The following is a 6,057-nucleotide window of genomic DNA, read 5'->3' on the forward strand; positions in this document are numbered from 1 at the left end:
CTACTACGTGCCAAGTAGTGTTCTGGCACCTGGAAACAGCAGTGAACAAAACAGAAAAACTTACTTTCATGTAATTTACATCATAGCATGGGAGTGGTAGAAAATAAATACACAGTATGTCAGGTGGTCATAATTACTATGGAGAAAATAAAGCAGGGCAAGGGAGAGGCAGTGATGGTGGAGTGTTGCTATTTTATATGGAATGGTCAAAGAAAGGCCTCATTGTTAATGTGTCATTTGAAAACAGACCTGAAGGAAGTAAGGAAGGGAATTGTGTGCATATCCTGGTGAAGTGTTCTAGCACACAGAACAGAATGTGCAAAGACCTTAGTTAAGGTGAAAGAATTCTTGGTGGTCCCAGGAACAGCAAGGGTTCTAGTACGGCTAAAATAAAATGAATGAATGCGGTGGAAAATGAGGTTTGATGGGGGCAACAGTATAGATCATTGGGTTCTGGAGGCCATTGCAAGGAAACCAAGGTCCTTTGGTTTTTACTTACAGTGGGATGGACGCCGTTGGAGGGTTTTGAGTAGAAGAGTGATCTCACATATATAAACAGGATCACTTTGCTGCTGTGTTGAGGACAGATTATAAAAGGGCAAAGGTGGAAAAAGGGAGACCATTTAGGGAGACTAATGCTATAAGTCAGGTGACTTGGTCCACATAGTGTGTGAAGATTGTGAGAAGTGCTTATATTCTAGCTATAGTTTATTACAGAAAATTTCAAGCAGATAAAAGTAGACAGAATAGTAAATGAATCTGTCTACCCCTTCAAAAATAATCAACTCATGGCCAATCTTATTCCATCTATATCCCTATCCATTTCCCCCATCCTATATTATTTTGAAGCAAGGCTCACACATCAAAATAATTTCCTCCACAAATATTTCTTTATGTACCATTAAAACATAAGGGTTAAAAAAAAAACATAACCACAAAATCATTATCATATCTAAACATTTAAAAATAAATCTTTAATAAAGTATAGATTCTGGATACATTTTGAGGGTAGAGCCTACAGTTCTTGTTCATGTTTTAGATATGCAGAAAGGAGCCAAGGATGACTGTGAGGTTTTTGGCTTAAGCAACTGGTAGATTGTATTGACATTTACCTTCTTGGAGCACACTTTGGGAAGGGCAGATTGGGGGCAAGGGGTGATCAGGAGTTTGGTTTAGGACATACTGAATTTAAGGTGTCTACTGGATATCCAAATAGAGATGTTGAGTTGGAAGTTGCATATATGTGCCTGAAGTTTGGGAAACGATCAAAGCTGGAGGTAAAAATTTGGGAGTTGATAGCACATAGATGGTTTTGAAAAGTTATGAAACTTTTTGACATCACCAAAGAAGTGAGTATAAGTGGAGAAGAGGTCTGAGGACTGAACTGTGAGGCACTCCAACCTTTCGTCAAGGATAAGAAAGAATCAGCAAGGAAGCTAGAAGGTATAGTCCGTGAAACAGAAAGAAAACCAAGAGAGTGATAAACCAAGAGGGTGATGTTCTGAAAGCCTAGTGAAGAAAGTTAGTTCAAAGAAGCTGTGATCAACTGTGTCAAATGCTGCTAATCTATCAAGAAAGATAAAGACTAAGAATTAACTATGGCCCCACTCCCCTTTAAAAAAAAAAAAAAAGAGTTAATCATGGACTTAACAATATGAAGATCACTGGTGACCCTGAAAAGAGCTATTTTAGCAGAGTGATGAAGATGAAGAAACGTCTTGAGTGGGTTCAAGAGAATTGGAGGAGAGGAAATGGAGACAACGACTATGGCATAAACTCTTTTAAGGGGTCTTTGCTGTTAAAAGGATGTTGAGAGGAACGTGAGGCCAAAAATTTTGTTTTTAAGGCTGGATATATTATTCTGAAAGGAATGACCATGAAGTGATTCATGATTCAGGAAGGAGGGAGACAGTATCTGGAGTAATATCCCTGAGTTCACAAGCAGAAGGATTGACCTTAAGGTCCACAGACATTTCTGACACATTAGCAGGAGGGAATGCAGGGACTATGGGCACTCAGGAGCCCCTGGGTTGTGTAAACGGTGAATGTATTTGTTAACTGAAAGCTTAGGAGGTTTGCATCTACCAGAAGCACCATGAAAGAAAGGCCTGATGATCTACTTCTGAAAAACCAGCCATTGAAAACCCTACTGAGCATGGTTCTACTCCAACACACATGGGGTCACCATGAGTTGGAATCGACTCGTAGATAACTGGATTGGTTTGATTTAATGGGCACCTAGCCATACGAGGACATAGTGAGGAAGTTAGAAGATAACACACTTAAGTGCTCGACATACAGGAGGCATACAACAAACATTAGATCCATTCTCTTTGGGGTGTTTTTTTGTTTGGTTGGTTTTTTAAATAATGCTAACAAGTTGAAGTCACAGATGGCTGCTTTACCAATCAGTGGGTGTTAACAACAGAAATATTTGGCTCTAGAAAACTGTGCAAGGCAAAATGTTGGTGAAATACTTATAAATGTGGCATATTAGTTAGGATTATTCGGCTGTATATATTTTTAAAAAACCAAGAAAAGAAGACAGGGATTTCTTTTTTCTCATGTAAAAGAAATCTAGAGATTGGCAGCCTGGAACTGATATTTTGGTTTCAGTGTGCCATCAGTGACCTCGGCTCTTTCTCACATCTGGCTTCTATTTACAAGATTACCTAACGGTCCAAGATGACTGCTAGAGCCCTAGCCATCATATCCCAGTCTCAGCAGCAGGGAGGAGGGAGGGAGGAGACAGGAAAAGGGCCTGATTCATTCATTTTAAGGAGACTTCTTGGAAGTTCCATGCAACACTTCTACTTGTATCTCTCTGGCCAGAGCTTGACCTGCAAGGAAGCTGGGAAATATAGCCTTTTAACAGGACATATTGCTACCCTGAATAAAATAGGGGTTTTGTCATAATCTCTACCTTTGCATTTGTAGGAACAGTATAGTTTTGTATATAAAATACTTGAACCCTAGTTTTTAGATCTATCATATACTAGTTGTGGCCCTGAACAAGAGGCAACTCGTTGCTATGTTTGTGCCTCCGTTTTCCTCTTCTATAAAAGAATTGAGCTAATATTACCTACTACACACAGTTATTCTGAGAAGTAAATGAAATAATACTGGAAAAGTGCCATAGCGTCTGGTACAAATAGGTATGCAGTAAGTGGTAATGTTACACACATATGTGAAATAAAAGATGAGTCATCTTAATTATGTATTTGTGAAAACCTATAGGACTATACAACACAAATTGTGAACCCTAAACTACGGACTATAGTTAATAACAATGTATCAATATTGGTTAATCAATGGTATCACATACTCCACAGGAATGCAAGATGTCAATAATAGCAACAGTATGCAGCGGTTGGGGGTTATAGAGGAACTCTGTACTTTCTGCACAATTATTCTGTAAGCCTAAAGCTGCTCTGAAAGAAGTCCATTAAAAAAAAAAAGGTATCATCTAACAGGCCATTGGCGTCTAGTTAACCAGACTGATTGACTACTCAGAGTTACAGGTTTAAGAGCAGAATCACCACATCTACTTCCCCCATATTATATAAGCAATACCCTGAGATCAACGGAGGAGAGTTGTAACATACTGTCTCCATATTGACTCTAGCTAATTTAATCATGCCCAGTCAACTTTTTCAAATTCACACTTGTCCAAATGCTTTCAAATAATCTCTTCAGCTGGTACCGGCCCACCTGCAAGCCCTGAGACAGGCCATTTGGGTGAAGCTAATTTTAGATCTTCAAAGAGTAGGTAAATGCTTCTTCAGCCACTGCTAGTTTTTGGCCTGTTTTTACCCATCTTAGATAATACCAATTACTGGAGTCATAATCAATAGCTGGTGTAAACAACACTAGATCTGATTGCAGGTGCTGTCATATCCACCAACTCAGGCTCTGCACTCTTGTAGTTGCTGTTTATGAAATATGAAAAGGCTAATCAGCACTGGGTTTTGCCATGTCATGAGTTACCATTTCCCACTCAGGCAGACAGGGGATCGACAAACACTTGGCTTCTGGCAGAGCTGGTGTCTCTAGTTAGTCAGCAGAAAATGTTTCAGCCAGTGAAGGAACTGTGAGGAGGGGAAATGGGCCAAGTGGTCATGAGTTTGTTTGGCACCTAAACAGAACCACAGGAACAGACTGAATTTAGGGGAAAGGTAGGATTTTAATAGGTTAGTTTTCTCTAATCACATCTCAAATTACTTTAGGCTGAAAAAAGCAAGTGATGGACCCAAAGAAACACTGCAGAATACCTATGTTTGACCTTAAATTATTCAAGAGGTGAAGTTGCACAGAGAAAGGCCTAACCTGAGAGATGGGCACTCATGCAGCATTGCCCCTTAGCCTCATGAGAGGCAGTGCAACACACTGGAAAAGTCAAGAGCTTTTGCTCTGCCACTTATTAGCAACGTGGATCTGGCCTTGAGTGAGTTACCCAATCACTGCAAACTCAGTTTATAAAGTTTATAGGGATAGTATCCCCTTCAATTCTCATAGGATACTTGTGAGGAATAAATGACAAAGTATGTAAAATATCTAAGAGGGCCGGCCCAATGAGAGTGAGAGATGTTTAACATGTTAGTGCTTTTTGCTTCTTTCCTACAATTCATACTTTTTAAAAATTTTTTCAATAAAAACTAAACCATGAATATTCTATATAGAAACATGGAATATACAAAACGAATGTATCAATGAACTATTATAAGGTAAACCGCCTTTGTATTTGGGTCAAGAAATATAACCTTGCCAACCACCCGAGAATCCTTCCTCCTCAAAATAATATACTATCCTTACTTTCATAGTAATCAAGACAGTGATGCACTCAAGTGTGCATCTCAAGGGACTGGAGTTTAGTTCTGCCCAATCTTATAAAACTTCACGTCCCTTATTTTATTGTACAGGTTCCTCCTCCATCCCTTTCTTTTTACAATAATCATCTGTTGAAGAACATGAGCTGTCTGACCTGCAGTTTCCCAGTCTGGGTGTTGCTGATTACATTTTTATGGTGCAGGTCAGCATGTTCTTCTGTCCGTTGTACATTTTGTAAATTGACAGCTGGATGCAGAGGCATGATCAGTCTCAGGTTTGATCCCTTTGGCAAGACCAGAGAAAATGGTATGTTCTTTCATCGGGAAATATGTATCTTTTTGGAATGTTAGCAGCCATTGATACTCATTGAGCACATCCATTATTCACTTAGGGTTGTAAAATGGTAATACTCCATTCCTACTATTAAAAAAATGAGTTGGAATATTTTTATAGAGAATTACCCTCATCTCTGTGGTTACCCACATAAGAGCAAGATACATGCTTCTTTCACCTTATTTCTAAGTTTTCAAGATGAGTTTGTTCTCTATCATTCTCTGACAGTGACTAGTTTTAAAAATATCATTATAAATTCATGAGTTATATATATGTATGTGTGTGTATTATTTTTTGTGTTAGTTGCTGTCCAACTCATGGTGACCACATGCGTCCAGACTAGACCTGCTCCACAGCTCCATAGGGTTTTTAAGGCTGTAACGATTAGGCAGCAGATCACCAGGCCTGTCTTCTGAGGCACCTCCGGGTAGGTTCAAATCAACCTTTTGGCTGGTACCCAGAAAAAAAAAAAAAAACAGTGCTTTGGCTAGTAGGTGAGTGCTTTGTTTGCACCACCTAAGGACTCTTGTGTGTGAACCCTTTAAATATACCATATACCTTGATCTGCACTTTACTTTTTTCACCATTTCTTCAGTGTATCATTCCATGAATATTATATACATATAAAGCATCATGTGCATATTGATGAATATTTGTTTCATTATCTTGCAACTGCCAACAATGCCGTATGGAATATCTTCCTTATATATTTCTTTACATATATATACTTGTGGGATAAATTCCTAGAAGTGGGATTGCTGCTAAAAGGGAACATGGATTTAAAATTATCATAGATAATACAAATTGTCTCCTACAGAATTTGTACCAACTACATTCCCATGAACAATGTATCAGTGATAAGGAATCCTTTCAAAAAATACTTGGGGTTGGGGTGGG

This window comes from Elephas maximus, chromosome 7 (genome assembly GCF_024166365.1).
Source record: "Elephas maximus indicus isolate mEleMax1 chromosome 7, mEleMax1 primary haplotype, whole genome shotgun sequence".
Lineage (NCBI taxonomy): Eukaryota > Metazoa > Chordata > Mammalia > Proboscidea > Elephantidae > Elephas > Elephas maximus.